This window comes from Mixophyes fleayi, chromosome 12, assembly GCF_038048845.1.
Source record: "Mixophyes fleayi isolate aMixFle1 chromosome 12, aMixFle1.hap1, whole genome shotgun sequence".
NCBI lineage: Eukaryota > Metazoa > Chordata > Amphibia > Anura > Limnodynastidae > Mixophyes > Mixophyes fleayi.
In genome coordinates, this window is record NC_134413.1 from 36,763,086 (window position 1) to 36,779,698 (window position 16,613).

General features: G+C 43.6%; 1 protein-coding gene and 1 non-coding gene across 2 annotated transcripts in view; both read right to left on the bottom strand.

The window, feature by feature from the left end:
• SPRED1 (sprouty related EVH1 domain containing 1) overlaps positions 1 to 16,613 on the bottom strand; it is a 101,580-nt gene that overhangs the window by 78,349 nt on the left and 6,618 nt on the right. The window lies entirely within an intron of this gene.
• Positions 12,946 to 13,127, bottom strand: LOC142109465 (U2 spliceosomal RNA). The gene has a single exon (XR_012680385.1). It is a non-coding gene; the product is annotated as a U2 spliceosomal RNA (small nuclear RNA).

Sequence of the window (16,613 nt, forward strand, 5' to 3'; positions counted from 1 at the left end):
GGACACTATTGTGGCATAATATCAACTGGGTACACTGTTGTGGCATAATATCAACTGGGAACACTATTGTGGAATAATATCAACTGGGGACACTATTGTGGCATAATATCAACTGGGGCACTATTGTGGCTTACTATCAACTTGGGGCACTACTGTGTGGTAGAATATGATTTTGAGGCACTGCTGTGTGGTATAATATGATTTTTGGGCACTACTGTGTGGTAAAATATGATTTTAGGGCACTACTGTTTGGCATAATATCAATTGTGATCATGTACTCAGGCATGAGGGAAGGAGGAGAATGTTAATATAAAGTGGGAGGTAGGCTATTAATTTAATGGTGGAGTTTAGGTGGGGGCTAATTATTTAATTTGTGCTATTTTATTTGTGGGGTGATGTGGGTTAATTTATTAGTAGGGCCTAGCAATTTAAGATGGGGGTGATTGGACCTTTAATTTAATGCTGGGGTGGTTTGGGGGCTATTAATTGAAAGTGGAGCTGTTTGGGAAAAAAATGTGAATATGAATTATTTAATGGCAGTGATGGTTGCGGGAAATAGGTATATTTATTAAATGTAAATGCTATTTATTGCTGGGGTTGTTTGGAGTGAGGGAAATAGGTTTATTTATCATCATCAGCAGCAGCATCAGCTATACTAGTATTTTAATGTTGGGGCTGGAGGGAGGCCTAATTATAAAACATAGGTTGTATTGATTAAACACCAGGGCTGGTTAGAGTTTTCTAAATTACATGTACCCATTTTTTTTCCAAATAGGGCCTCCAACATTCCAGTATCCAGACAAGCAGCAACTGAACTATAGACACCAGCAGCTAGAGCTGGTGAAAGTAACAAGACAGGTAGGAGATACCAGGACAGTCTGCCAACTGTCCTGAATCTGGTGGGGAAGTCCCGAATTTTGTTGACTGTCACTTTAGTGAGATTTGGTCGGACTACAAGGACAGTTGGGAGGTATTTCCCTCTTCACACTGTACTGCTTGTGAAGGCAGAGCTGCGTGCAACTAACAGTATTGCACACATTATTGCCTGTGTATTTGTCTAAAATGATAGCCATATTACATAATAGGGGCGCCCTGTCTTAAATACCCCAGGCCCCCCAAGCGTTAATCCAGCTCTGGTTAGCAGGAGGGAGCGGATAGCTGCTCTAAGTCTCTGGACAGGGCACAGCCTGCAGAGCAAGCCGAGGGGCTCTAACTCTCACAAGATTTGGTAATCTCGTGAGACTAAGAGCTTCCCTGCTCACTCTACAGGAAGTTCCCACCCTGATGGATGTCAGCAGCACCAGAAGCATAGATAATTACAGTGGGGTGGGGGTGTCTTAATGTGCCTCGGGGGATGGCGTGATAAATGTAATGTTTTATTTTAATGTATGTATCATTGCCCCATGTTGGCCACACCCACAACACAATGTGGTCACGCCTTTTTCGGTGCCGCTGCTGTGTGGCGGCGCAAAGTTTCTTTCCTGCAAGAACTGAGGTGGGCCTGTGTACTTTAAATGCCAGGGCTGATTTTTAGTCCCAGTGCGACCCTGACCCCCACCAATCCCCCCCCCCCTTCCAAATGCTTTACACCCTAGGCTGCAGCCAATTCAGGCTGTTGGATAATCGGGCCCTGTTTCAACCACTGCATTTGTTGATATGCAGACACTATGCTACTCACATTTTTTATCACAATATATTGTCATATCAAACTCACTGACTGATGCAAAAATGTGAGCAATAATAGCGAGGCCCCTCTAAGTGGTTTTACATTGCCAGTGGTTTTCACCTCCAAAAGATCTACTATCCTGCGTTTTGATGGGTGAAAAAAATCCTAAATCGACAGTGATGTGTGGTGGTTTTATAGTGCCTAAATCGCATGTTGTTTAGCACAAAATATATGTGGTATAACAAACCGCCTGGTAAAAGCGGATGATGTAAAACATTTGGTTTTACCATATCAATGCCACTCAACATTGAGCCCAGTCCTCTAAGGGGTGGCCCAAATAAACATAGACATGGCACCTATAAGTGCCCGCCCCCCCAGTAAACCTGCACATAGGCAGCATTGCATTTTGTCACTTGTAGTGCTACAAGTGTGGCCCGTTAGTATTCTAATAAAGTATTTGTGCTCTTGCGGTATTCTTATACTACACTATGAAGGTTTTTGTGTTTTATCAGCAGATATTTTGTTAAATCAAGTGGGCTGATTTATATAGTTAATCCAAATGGTTCTATTAAGCCATGTTTGGTGGTTGTGCTGCAATGTTCTTTGCATAGTTTTTGTTTGGTGATTATTGTATTGGCACAGTTACACTGGTATGTGGTTCTCCACCGTTCAGTGTTTTAGCTCAAGGGGGCTGTTTTTAAATAATCACATAAAAAAATAATCTTGTGTTTGCAGGTGGGTTCATAAACAGCTAAATTCTTGCACTCTACTGACATCCAGCAGTGAACACTCTGATCCACCCAGCTCCTACCATTAGATGACACAACATTTTGCACCCCTACAGATGATGCCATTCTTGCATGTAAAATCCATGTGAAAATACAAAATAGGGCTGATTTGCTCCAAAGCAGGAGCAATGTGCATTTGCAATGTGGGAAGTTCATTTTGCACTTTCATAAATGACCCTTACAGTGTAGATTGTATCAATGGAAATGTAAAGGAAGAAAGCACTACTTCTTGACTTGCATTGCTTCTTGTATGTGTGTGTATGGTTCGTAAATTAAAATCTGTCCCTGATACTGACATCACAGAGCCATTGTTCTCAGAACAGTTTCTCTGTGTTGTCACTTGGACAACTGGCACTATCATTTTTGAACTTGGCAGCCAGAGTGCGTTCACTGCGACAGTAATCAAAAGGAACTCTATCACCAAAAAAAATGGCTGTGATAGAGTTCCTGCAGGGGGGTTGGCAAAATTAGAGTGGAACAGTGAGGCAAGTAAGTTATGGATCTGATTGAAGGCACTTTACATTACATTGGCCTGATGTTTACACTAGGGACGAGGATTGGGATCTGCTCTACACTAGCTATTACTATTTTATAATAACCTCTTAGACTATGTTCTGCTTTTATCACTATCAGGACTGGGGTCTACGCCCTGCACTAACCAAGAGTTTGGTCTGTTCATACAATAGCCACCAGGACTGAGGTCTGATTCTACACTACTGTCACACACCGCTCTACGGGTATCTCCACTCGAGGATCGGCACACCTGCCCTCATCTTAATTCTCCCCATTGTGCATGCTGTCAGCAGCAGTCTGCACCTGTGCTATGTTTCACCTGTGTTACCTGGCCTATCTGGCCATTGGTCAGTACTCCTTTATAAGGCTCCTCCCCTGACCTTTCAGTGCTGGTTCTTCGAGTCTTCACCTGGCCTGAAGCAACTCCCTTCTCTCCGTTGTGATCTACCTCTGCTACCTATTCCGCATGCATCGCTGACCTCTGCTGATCTGTTCCACCTCTAAGTGGTAATAGCCATAGTGGTTCACCATCTGCTGCATATCCTGTATACCGCTGATCTCTGCTCACCTGTTCCACTCGTTAGTGGTAATCGCTGTGATCAATGCCCGCTACCTATTCCACATGCACCGCTGACCTCCGCTGATTCGTTCCACCTCCAAGTGGTAATAGCTGTGGTCCTCCATCTGCTACAAATCCTGTATACCGCTGATCTCTGCTTACCTGTTCCACTCGTTAGTGGTAATCGCTGTGATCAACGTCCGCTACCTATTCCACATGCACCGCTGACCTCCGCTGATCCATTACACCTCCAAGTGGTAATAGCTTTGGTTCATTGTCTGCTGAATATACTATGTACCGCTGATCTCTGTCGACTTACTCCACTCATTAGTGGTAATAAGTGTGATCAACGCCCGCTACTTACTCTTCATGCACCGCTGACCTCCGCTGATCCATTCCATTGCCAACTGGTAATAGCAGCGGTTCATCGTCTGCTGTATATTCTGTATACTGCTGACCTCTGCCTAGCTACCTCACCGTGGATTGCCCTGCCCGGGGTCATCATCTCCTCCTCTCCAGTGTTCTACTAGAGACTCATGTACCCGCCCTTCATTGGGTTTACTTTTCAGTGTCAAGTTGCCTCTCTAAGTCACCTCTCTGTTCTGTCCCACTGGGATCTTCCCTAGGGGGCCGTGACCTGCAGGGTGGAAGCCACTCAGCCCAAATCTCCTTGCGGTGATCCCTGGTTAATACCTTCCGCTCTGTTATACTCCACGCCTCTGGGTGAGTCTAGCAAATACCGACTGAGACAGCAGGATCCCACTCATCCTTCATGTCCACCCTGACAACTACCCAGTAGGAATGAGGTCTGACTTACACTGCCCAGTAGCCACCAGGACTGAGGTCTGATTCTACACTGTCCAGTAGCCACCAGGACTGAGGTCTGATTCTTCACTACCCAGTAGCTACCAGGACTGAGGTCTGATTTTACATGAGCCAGTAGCCACCAGGACTGAGGTCTGATTCTACACTACCCAGTAGCCACCAGGACTGAGGTGTGATTCTACACTGCCCAGTAGCCACCAGGATTGAGGTCTGATTCTACACTATCCAGTAGCCACCAGGACTGAGGTCCGATTCTACACTAGCCAGTAGCCACCAGGACTGAGGTCTGATTCTACATTAGCCAGTAGCCACCAGGACTGAGGTCTGATTCTACACTAGCTAGTAGGGCTGGGTTCTACTTTCTATACTAGCCAGTGGCCTTCCAGGGTTCTGATATTCCCATCAGTCTCCAGGACTGGGTTATGTTTTTGTACATTAGTAATCGGGATTGATTAAACAGGGCTGATAGCAATGTTACATGTCACACAGGGAGAGACAGAACAATGGGTCAAAGGGGAATTTTTTTTAGAACCAAGTCTGCATATGTGATTTTAATCTTAACTCAATTGTATTGTTTTCATATATTAAGTTAGTTTGTAGACACATACCACTTTTTAATGTATAATATAAGCTTACCTTAGACAATTAAATGTTATATCCAGCAGAATAGTCACAGGAATTAATATTACATTATACACTTGCTCACTGCCAGCTGATATAATTGATAGGAGGGAAATTAGATAATAACAGCTTTTTTTAAGATATTGGTGGATAGTCCCAACTTTTGCTCCTTGGAATGACTGATATAAACAATAAATTATTCAGGGATTTTTTACTAGTATGTCCAAACAGAATTTTTTTCTCCCCAAATTCTAATACTGTTAGAACCCCCTCACAGTGTAATTTGTAAATATTGGTCTATTAATGTTGGTTTTGACTTGCATAGCTCTCTTGAGCAAAATTGATACACCTTATTTTTGAAATACAGCTGCAAATGTCCTGCAGATAGGAATGGGTACCATTATACTGGACACAAACGTCTCAAAACGGCCCTGACTACATGCTAATTATATTTAACAGCCAGGGGCAGGGGGCAGAGGGCAGATGAGACTGCGGAGTCGAGTCTTGCCCCCTGGTCTAAAATTTGCCAGCCTTTCCCCAGCTAAGGGTACAATTTTTATCTATGCAAACTAACAAGGGGTGTGGGCAGTTTTATCTTGATTGTTTTTTATTCAATGCAGCTGTGTGTAACATTAGTTTCTCTGCCTGTATTACCATCTTGATTTAACTATAAAACAAGTACTTGGAGCAAAAAGTATATGACTGTGGTATCAATGCTATGCTTTTATACATGTCTGGGTCCTTCCTTGTGCAATGTATTGTATTCTCCGCAAATTGGAAAGACTGCAAGTTCTGCGTTGCATGCAACATGTGGCTGCGGTCAATGACACAATTGTGTTTCTCCCTTTGCTCTGCTGTGTATATTTGATTATTGCCCACAAGCATGTGTGCAGCTAGGACCAAACACATGGATGCACAGATTCTAAACTTCCATAAGTCTACAGTGACCTACGTTCCAATGTACAAGAAGAGGTTTACTGGGTTTTCATTATGGAAAAATTTGGACTAAAGCTTTAAGATATTTTTGCAATATAATCTACTCCATAGGCTACAATTGGAACCACATGGACATTGATGAGGGAGATCATTAGTAACAGATGCTGAAGTGATTTAAATATGGAAAATGTATTGTTTGAATCTCCTTTAAAATGTGTTTGTTTTATAAGTAATTTTGATAATGTGTTTCAGGAGCAAGGCTCAAGCTGCCATTTTTTACTCTGGAATGTTTAGGGTACTTTAAAAAATAAATAATAATGGTAATGGGTTCAAACTGTAGTTAGAAATCAGAGGGGCAGGCTCTGTGCTCCAGATTACTTCTTTAAAAGTTGTCTGTTTCAAACCACAGCCATACAGTTCTTACAGAAGTGTATAACTTAGCACTTGTCATAGAAAGACTTCATCTCTGTCTGCAACGGGATCTGTCAACCTCACTTTCTCTATTGCGTATTCATACATAACCCTTTACACTGATGTGGACTTCAGTGACTGGTTTATGTAGCAGAACCTTTTTTACTCTCTAGAGGCCACAGTCACCTGCCAATATGGAATTAGCATAGTGTGATCAGCTCATTCTCTGGACTTCTGAAAGTAACAAAAGTGCTACAACAAAAAGGATTACCATGAAAGGTCACATGTTTTGTAGACAATTAGAACCTCTGAGCATTCTTAACAGCAGCGAGAAATCAAAACACCCAGGGGGTCTTGTATAGTCAGACATAAGTCTGACACAGAGGAGCAAAATGCGCTTTCACCTACTGAGCATACGCATTACATCATGTCTGAGCCAGAGCCGGATTAAGGGGGACTGTCTTAATATAATGTGTGATGGAAGTTAGCTGGGTGGGGGGACTAATATAATGTGGGATGGAAGTTAGCGGTAGGGGGGGTTTAATATAATGTTGGTAGGAGGTAGGGTATTAATTTAATGGTGGAGTGAAGGTGGGGGCTAATTATTTAATGGGTGCAATTTTATTGGTGGGTTGATGGTGGGGCAATTTAATTTATTGGTGGGGGCTAATTAATTTAATGGTGGGTTCCATTAATTTAAGATGAGGTAGTCGGACCTTTAATTTAATGGGGTGGTTTGGTGGCTAAAATTGAATGTGGGGTTGTTTGAGGATAATTAGGTCTAATTATTATATGTGAATAGGAATTATTTAATAGCAGTGATGGTTGCGGGAAATAAGTATATTTTTGTGAATCTGAATTATTTAATACCGATAGCTGTTTGGATGGTTATATTTCTTAAATGTAAATGCTATTAATTTATTGCTGGGGCTGTTTGGAGAGAGGGAAATTGGTTTATTTATTAAATGGGAATATTATTAGTTTAATGTTGGAGCTGGTTGGAGGGAAATAGATCTATATATCAAATGTATATACTCTTATTTTGATGTTGGGGCTGGAGGGAGGTCTAATTGTAAAACATGGGTGCTATTGATTTAATGCTGGGGCTGGTTGTCATTTTCGAAATTTCATGTACCCATTGTTTTTCCAAATAGGGCACCCAACATTCCAGGATCCAGACAAGCAGCAACCGCAGGTGGCGAAAGTGACAAGAACAGGTAGGAGAGTGCAGGACAGTCTGCCAACTGTCCTGAATCTGGTCAGACAGTCCCGAATTTTTGTGACTGTCCCAATTAGTCAGGATTTGGTCTGACTGGAAGGACAGTTGGGAGGTATGTCCTGCTTCACACTGTACTGCTCGTGAAGGCAGAGCACACAGTATTGCCTGTGTATTTGTCAAAAATAATAACCATATTACATCATAGGGGCACCCCTGTCTTAAGTACCCTGAGCCCCTCAGAGCCTTAAACTAGCTCTGATCTGTTGCGGTTGCTTCTCCCCAGTACAAGATCTGTACTAATGATGATTGTGTGAAAAATGTAAATGAATAAATTGTAAAAAATGAGTGGGCCCTGCCCCCCAAATCCAAACTAGCCCTAAAGCTGCTAGCCTAGGCTGGTATTGGTAAAATCAGGGGGACAAAAAGCATGGGGCCCCCCCAAAATTGCCAATAGCAGCACTAGGCTTTACCAGCCCTGGCTGGTTTCACTAAAGCAGAGGAACCCACAGCATGGGGTCCTCCTGCTATAGTCACAACCAGCTCTAGCTAGTCAACATAGGGGTGGATTTCCTAGAGGGCACTTAGTGCCCCACTGGGACCTGTGCACCAGAGAAAAATATAAATAATACACACACTTTGAAAAAAATGATCTGATAAAAATAGAAACTACCCTACACATCCCACATTCCCCCTTATTATTATCTCACTCTCAGTAAAAAAACATAAATTAAAATGCAAGACAAGTTCCTTTAAGAACTCCCAATACAAATGAGCTCTTCGCGGTTATGCCATAATATATTTATAAACGGATTTTCCACACCCTGATCTCAGCAAGCGGCATGGCAGGTCTACATCCGGGATGATTGTTACATAATGTTTGGAAAAAAAATATAAGTTTAGCAAAGGTACTGCCATTTGTGTGGCCATGCTGAAGGTCTGTAGTTATATGCTTTCAGTCATAGACAACCAGGCTCATAGCTAAACTACATTTTTAAATAACAATCTGTAATATTAAGTAGCAACATCAAAATAATCTTTTTTTTTTACACACTTACTAGGACCAGAGGCAATAGCATAATTCTGATAATGATTGACTTGTTTTAGTATGGCTCATTCAGTTTAGTGTAACAAAACATCATTTGAGAGCAGATATTATACTGCAACTTTCCATCCATCATCATCATCAACATTTATTTATATAGCGCCAACAAAATCCGTAGCGCTTTACAATTGGAAGTAGTGAGCTGTGGGCCCCACTGCAGGGAAGCGGGGAGGAAGGAACCGGAGCCCACATCTCGCTAGTTCCCCGTACAGCGGGCCCCATTATCTCCATGGTCCCCGGAGCACCGCACCTGCTTCACCATTGGTATTTCCGCCACTGAGCAGAATAATAAAACAATACTGGGTAATACAGACAGACAGAGGTAGGAAGACCCTGCTTGTAAGCTGACAATCACCCAGCAGCAACAATAACTACCGAATGCCTCTTGGATGTAAGTTAGGAACCAATGACCATGTCAAAATCTCCTGAACTGTGTTGGTCTCATACATGGGGCATTTACAGCTATATTAGTGGGGGAAGGGTTATTTGCATAATACAGTTCTCCTGTTAAAGGGCTATGGTGACTTTAAAATGAAATCAGTTACCGAAACCCTAAAAAGGACTTTATTATGTATCCACACACAGTGGTTGAAGTGAAAATTTAGAAATGGTGGTATAAATTATCATTAACATTTTGAGCAGAGAACCTATAGAAAGTCTATTTTTCCTACAAAATTTACCAGTCTGTTGGTAGACCTTCTGGCAGCCATCAGGAAAACATGCTGCTGAGATTAGCATGAACATAAAAAAAAAACACAGTACAAAACTCTTTCTCTCTAGGGTCACTAGAATTTATTGTGGTTATAAATGTATTTTGGCTTTCAGATTTATCAGTTCTGTGTTAAATTGTGCATGTAGCTGGAACTGTGTGATCAGTTTAAACACCAAAATGTACCCTTCTTACTTTCATCCCAAAAGGGATAATCACTTTTACGTTTTGGGAAACCTTTATAAATCTCCATTTCCTCTGAAATAAATGAGCAGCTTTCAGGAAATCACACCATAGACACAATACTGCCAAGATCATTGCTGGTCTCTGCTGTAGATTTGGGCTCTCCCTCTGCAGAGTGATTATGGGACTGCTTGCGGGAAACTCACTCAACAAGAAGTGAATAAATCACTTCTGAGCGCATGGGCCAACCTGGACCTCCTCCAATGTGTTGGTGATGAAGGCTGCACTTGTATTAAATGTCTGATCATACTAATGGATTACAGTTTGGAGAGCAAAAACACTATCAAATCCAGTTCTCCTGTGGCTGATACATTTTGTCCCAAATTACTCTCACTATGTAAGTTAAAGTGACCATTCACCTATACACTGTGGGGGCAGTCATTTTGTGAGCTTGACCAATAATTATAAAAATCTCAATCTCAACTCACTAAAATAATTTGTTAATTTGTTAATTATTTAGGCTAATGAAACTGTCAATAGGGATCACACAGTCGAAAGAACAAATTTTAACTTTGTCTTAAAGTTTGCAGGTGACATTTAAATGACAGAGACCCTGCTCCGTTTGTAAAGGAATAATAAAAACATTTTTTATTGAAAAAGTATCTTTATTTTGTATAAAAGTAAAAACAATACATTACATTCAAATGAATTGCGTCGCAGCTCAGCTGAAAGCACAATACACCGTGAAACATAATCATGCAGAATTTTTAGTACATTACAAGACATACAGTATGAGAAATAGCATTCTACACTATACATCAAGTACTGCACTTACCATACATCACTTAAACAACACAACAATTTCAAACAAGTAATGGTTGTGGGGGGAAGGTAGGTGAGAGGGGTAGGTGGGGGGACATCACAGGGCCAAAGCTTTATTAGAGAGGCAGACACAAATATAGGGGAAAATGCATAATTTAAGGCAAGACATTTCAACAAAACTTCCAGCAGTAATAGGGGAATGGTTTGGAGGGGTAAGGGAGGGGGAGTCACAAGACCAAGGCTTTATTAAAAAAAACAGACATATAGGGGAAAAGGAGAAGAGGGAGGAACAACAACTTCCCAGCAGAGCAAATGTTCTTTTCAATCCCAGGCCTGTGGATACAGTTACAAACAAAGAAGGCTCGCAGCACGATGGGGATATCGGGAATCCCTTTCCCACCTTTGTGGGTCTCCTTGTACATAACTGACCACTTCACTCTGTTCATTTTGGAGTCTCAGATGAAGTGGAAGATTGTCCTTATGATGGTCTTGCAGACAGCAGCAAGAGGTGACTGCCTCCACTCCACCAAACCAAACTCCAAGAATCTAGATGAAGTCTGACTTGATTGTGAAGGGGAATGCAGCGGAGGATGACAGATGCCACTGCCTGAAGAGCATCGCCTCTGATTTCTCGCAGTTGACCTTTTCCCCTCATGCTCGGCTGAAGATCTCATAGGTCTGGATGAGTGCTGTCACCAAACGCCAGTTAGCTCAGAAAACAGTGATTTCATCCATGTAGAGCAAGCACTTGGCTTTGTCTGGACCCAGTGCGGTGATGCCTCTTATCTCTGGATTCTGCCTGATGCACATCGCAAAGAACTCTATACACAAACAAAAAGAACAGGTGAAAGAGGGCAACCTTGTCTGACCCCAGACATGACTGAAAAAGGGATCAGTCTTCCAGTTGTTCACCAACACCAAGCTGTAAATATCACGGTACATCAGGTTAACATATGAGCAAAACATTTCCCCCAAGCCAAATCTATGCATAAACTCCAGAGGAACACAATCAAAGGCCTTCTCCTGATCAATACAGACAATGGCCCATGTGCATGGTGATCTTTGATGTACTGTACTGTGTCCTGCAGCAGCGCAAGGCTATCTGCAATCCTGCGACCAGGAATGCCGCAAGTCTGATCTGGGTGAACAATCTGCCCAATGACAACCTTTAGCCTGTTGGCTAGTATCTTGGTGAGGATCTTGTAGCCCACGTTCAGGAGAGAGGACGACAATTTTTAAGGTCATCTCTTTCCCCCTTGCACTTATACAGGATCATGATCAGTCCCTCCCTCAGAATAGGAGGCATTCTGCCCTCCACCACCATCTACTCGCATTGCTCTAGCAGGAACTAACCAATGAGGTCCCAAAGTGCTACATAGTGCTCCGCTGGGAGCCCATCGCTGCCCGACGTCCGACCCAGCCTTAAAGATTTAGCAGCAAAGAGCAGTTCCCCCAATGCTAGGGGGCGTCCATGGCCTCTTTACCTGCAGGATCAATAGTATTAGTAATACCTGACAGGAATGAATCGGCAGCATCTGTGTCAATGGTCAGAGCGGTGGCTAAGTGGTTAGCACTTCTACCTTACAGCACTCGGGTCATCAAACTTCACTGACTCTCAGTATCTCTTGCAGCTTGCTATTGAATGCGAATGTGATGTAGAAGATCCCCTGCAGGTAGTTCTGCACGCTAAGTGTCTCAGCCTTGGAGAATCCCTGATCGAGGATCATCTTCTTTCCAAAAGTCTCAGCCATCATATCTGGAACTCTTCCATCCACCTCCTTGAGCTTCAGTATGACAGTCTGCCTCATCCAGGGTTCCAGGGAGGGAGTTCTCTGGGGGGTTCCTTGCTGGGCTTTCCTTGTTCTATTGCAGCTGGGCCGGTGAAGGTTCCAACCTCTAGGGAGAGGCTTTGGAGCAAGGGGCTTTCATCCCTTTTTCCTAGGGACTGGAGCAGGGGTGGAGGCAGGAGCTGCAGCAGCTGAAGTTATCTTGCTGGCTCTTCTTCCTGGAGCAGAAGGGCTGGAAAAGCTGGTCTGGAAGAGGATTTTCTTCAAGGGGGTGGAGCTATGCAGATTTTTTCAAACTGGGCAGAGAAGGGAAGGATCTTACGCAGTGAAGAGGGGTTCTTCTGCTGGGGTTGATCCCAAAGTTCCACTTTTCCCGCTGGTTGAATCTAGCAGAGCTTAATTTCCCGAAGTCGATATTCCTCAACGTTTTCTTGCTTTCTCAGCCAGATGTTTATAGCAATTTGCTAAGTCCTGATAAGGGCAATTGGCAGCATAGGTAGCAAGATGCAGTACAGTCTTAACACAATACCTTCAGAATTTCACTGAAGATCTAGGGGGGGCTGTGTGGCCAGGAGGTTCCAGCCCCCCTGAACCCATCATTTGCCCTCCACTCTGGGGGTTGGGCCCATTTTCAAGCCCTGGGTGAAGCTTCGGCGGATTCCAGTGGCTAAAGGGACCACCGTAGCTGTGCAGCGAAGGGGGTCTGAAAACCCTTGCCCTTTAAGGAACCTTTTGGTTCCGGGTTCAGGGATAGAGCCTTTCCTCTTTAGAGAAGGGCCATTTCTGCACCCTTTGTGCACCTTTTTTGGTTTTGCCCCTTTGTCTTGCACTTAGGGCATGAAAGCACTGTTCCCACGCAAAAAAGAAAAAAAACAGTGTTAGATCATGGGCTGGAGCCTTCCACAATCAGCATTAGGGCTCCTGGGTGTTTGGCCTGATAAGAACAGATACTACACTTGATCTTAGCCAAAAGGCCGAGAGGCGTTGCTATAGAAATATACCAACATATTAGTCATTTACCTGGTGTATATGTAAAGTGTATTGTCACTTGGATGCTCTAAGTATTGTATATAGGCCACTAGAATGCTCTCTGTATTATATGGTGGTCACAAGAATGCTCCCTCTATTGTATGGAGAACACTAGGATGCTTTTTATATTGTATGGAGGTCACTAGGATGCGCTCAGTATTGTATGTTGGTCACTTGGATGCTCTCTGTTTTGTATATCAGTCACTGGTATGTTCTCTGTTTTGTATATATGTGAAGGATTGTTCTGTAGGCCATATTGTAAATTACAGTCAGTACGTTCTGCCCCAGCTAGCTGGTGGGTATGGGCAACCAATTCCAGAGGACCCCCCCTGAATACACGGGTGTTTAACACAGTCGCATGTGGGCAGACTCTAGTGCAGTGGTGTGGTGCAATGCAATGAAATATTGGGCTCCAGGCCATCTCAGTTCAAAACAGAATACAACTTTATTGAACCCCTTTTCTACTCCAGTACAAAAGAGCATAATGGTTGCAGGTAAAGGTTATATGACCACTTTAACTCCTCCAGCACACACTTTGCAGCAGTAAAATATTTCTGACAGTTCATGCACCCGATGTTGCAGGAATAGTCATTACACAGCATCAGTAGAGCCAATCATATACACAGGCAGACGGTAGGCATGGTCCAGAGGTTCTCACACTACGCTTGTGTGCACCATACCCTATGTCGGGGACCCTCCTTTTCAACTTGTAGCCACACTGCCTTCATGCAGTGCCCCCCCCCCTCAAGTATGGGGGTGCATCCAAGGGGGCTCCTACTGCTGCTGTACAGAGTAACTCCCCATTATCCAGGGACCTCCCCTCATCTCTCTGCTGAAGCTGCATTTAACTATTTGGGGGAACACTTTCAGAATATTTTATAGTTGTTGCACGTCCCAGTTGTCAGGGATTTCTGCATCACCTCATCATAGTCACACACTGGCTTGCTGACTGCAGGGTCCAACCATACTGTTACACATGACACTTTCCCTCCTGCTTAGGACACACAAATCAGCAGGGCCTGATTAAGGGTTCTGGCCTGCCCTAGGCTAATACGGCCGCAGCGCCCCCCCCCCCCCCCCCTCCTCCAAATATATAGGTGTATAGGAACAATCCTGAATATGAATGTTCAGGTGTATTCTCCAGCATTCAAATTTAGACAGATTGTGCCATTGTCTCTTACCTGTTCTTGCTCTTCTCTCTTGCACCTTTGTCATCCTCTCGCTGGCTTCTGGAAAGTTGGCGTCCTGTTTTGAAAATTGTCCACTGTCATACCAGTCTGCACCTCTCCATGCTCTCTCTCATTCTGCATGGGTGCCCCTTCTGGGGTACCCCTGAAGGTGGGGATCCCCTCTGCAGCTCTATTCTTTACTATAGGGCTCTCTTGCATAATGAATAATAATACCCCCTTGCTCACCACCCCTCACAGGGTAATGTGGGTCTGTTGCTGACCTTGCTGGGCTCCATTCCCCGTGTTCATAACTGCCCTTACTTGGCTGGCAAGTTTGCTTACAGGGGTGCTTGCCACTTTTACCTTTACACTTTCCAGGGACCCAGGACCACCTCCTCCCTCACGGGTCCTGGCTAAAAGATGGCTCCCCTCTCTTGGCGCTTATCCAGTTGGCCATGCCCCTTCAGCCGTTGGCCACCCTCTTCGAAGACGCGACCACTCGTGTCATCAGGGGGCGGAGCCTAACGGCAGCCCTTCTTACATTTAGGTCCCTAGAATGCTCTAAGTATTGTATGTAGAATGCTATGAATCATACCTGTTTGATAATACATTTTGCATGGCGCATTCACGGGTGTATTTATATTTATTTTGAGTAAAAATGTATCTGTGCTGTGCATGATGTGGTTAGGGATAATGGTATGCTAACCCTGCCCGAATACATAAACGCAGGCCAGCACTTAGAATATAAACACTCCTGTTTAGGTTCTCGTTATGACATGTGAGTATTCAATCGGCATGTGCCTATAACGTCAGTCATTCCTCTATTCAAACCCGCTCAGTTTAATGTGTACTGACAGGTTGTGTTGGCATTTATTTGTGCTTGTGCATTATCCTGACTGACTTAATGTTACTAACCTGCCTAGTTTTGTAGTGACTCTGGACCCAGCGTGTTATACTGGTTATGACCCAATGCAGTCTGCCTGAACATTTATCTGACTTTATTATAAAATGATCTGTTTGTGAGGCTAGCTCTGGTGGCTACGACCTGTTGGTTACCTGCAGTGAACAGGTAGGTGTAGAGCCTTGTTCTTCTCTGGAAGGGCTTGATTTCCCCATCTAGTCAGAGATGATGGAAACCCAACCTTGCCCTTACATTTTCAATAGAATTTGTACTTTCCGTTACCACTTTTGTGCATTTCTAAGCACACTTTAACCAAAGTAATAAAAACATTCACACAAAAGTGCCAAATGTAATAAAGACAGCCCTAACAGCCACTCACATCCATGATGAACGTAAGACATCAATGAGGCTAAACTGTGGAGCATTAGAAGGAGTTTAAATTAATGAAGCGGAAGGTGATCCTAAAGTGGAAGTTGGTAGGGCTTCGATGTGTCAATTTTACTGGTTCCACTGTATGGGTTCTCTGTTATTTTGCTATTTGTAAATTACCTTTATAGTCTGTGTCTTACTTCTTGGTCCCGCTTCTCCCATCATGACATTGCTTCTGTTACATGCAGCCTTGTCTATTCCGATGATTTGACTGGCTTTAGGTTATTCTGTTCCGAGCCATTTCAAAACATGGGACACACAAACAAAAAAAGAGATGAAGTTGGATAACAAAAAGGTGAAATGCAGAGCCGTAACTAGGGTGGTGCGGGCGGTGCCATCGCCCCGAGCGCAAGCCCAAAGAGGGCGCAGCAGCCGCCCGCTACCTAGCTCTGTTGGCAGTGATAAAAAAAAAGCCTATGACTTCCGCAGTGGAACGCATGTGCGTTCCACAGACAGGAAGTTCGGAATTTGCGTTCCAAATACCAAACTTCCTGTCTGTGGAACGCACATGCGTTCCACTGCGGAAGTCATAGGCACATCTTGAGTGATGCACCGCTGCTTCGTGTCTGCGCTCTCCTCCAGGTCTGCTGTTTGTCCCCTCCCATCTATGCAGGTCCTCATTTGTAGGGTAAATAATCTCATTTTCATTTTCATTCTCTCTCTCTCAGGAAATGATATACAATGTGCTGAGATATGGGTGTCGCTAGAATTCAATCCTAGCACCTCGAATGCTGCTGTGTTCGTAATCTAATAGCACAGCATGCAATGTAAAGGATGTTCTGAGTCAGATACTGCACATAGCAGCTTTGCATTGGTTCAATAAAGCTATGGAAGAGGGTATGTAAATGTTGGTCTGATCAAACAAAAGTGTCTACTCACAGAATTAAAAGTATGCTAAAATTTGGTGTTCAGAGTAAAATCGATGTAAATAAGGAACATAGTCC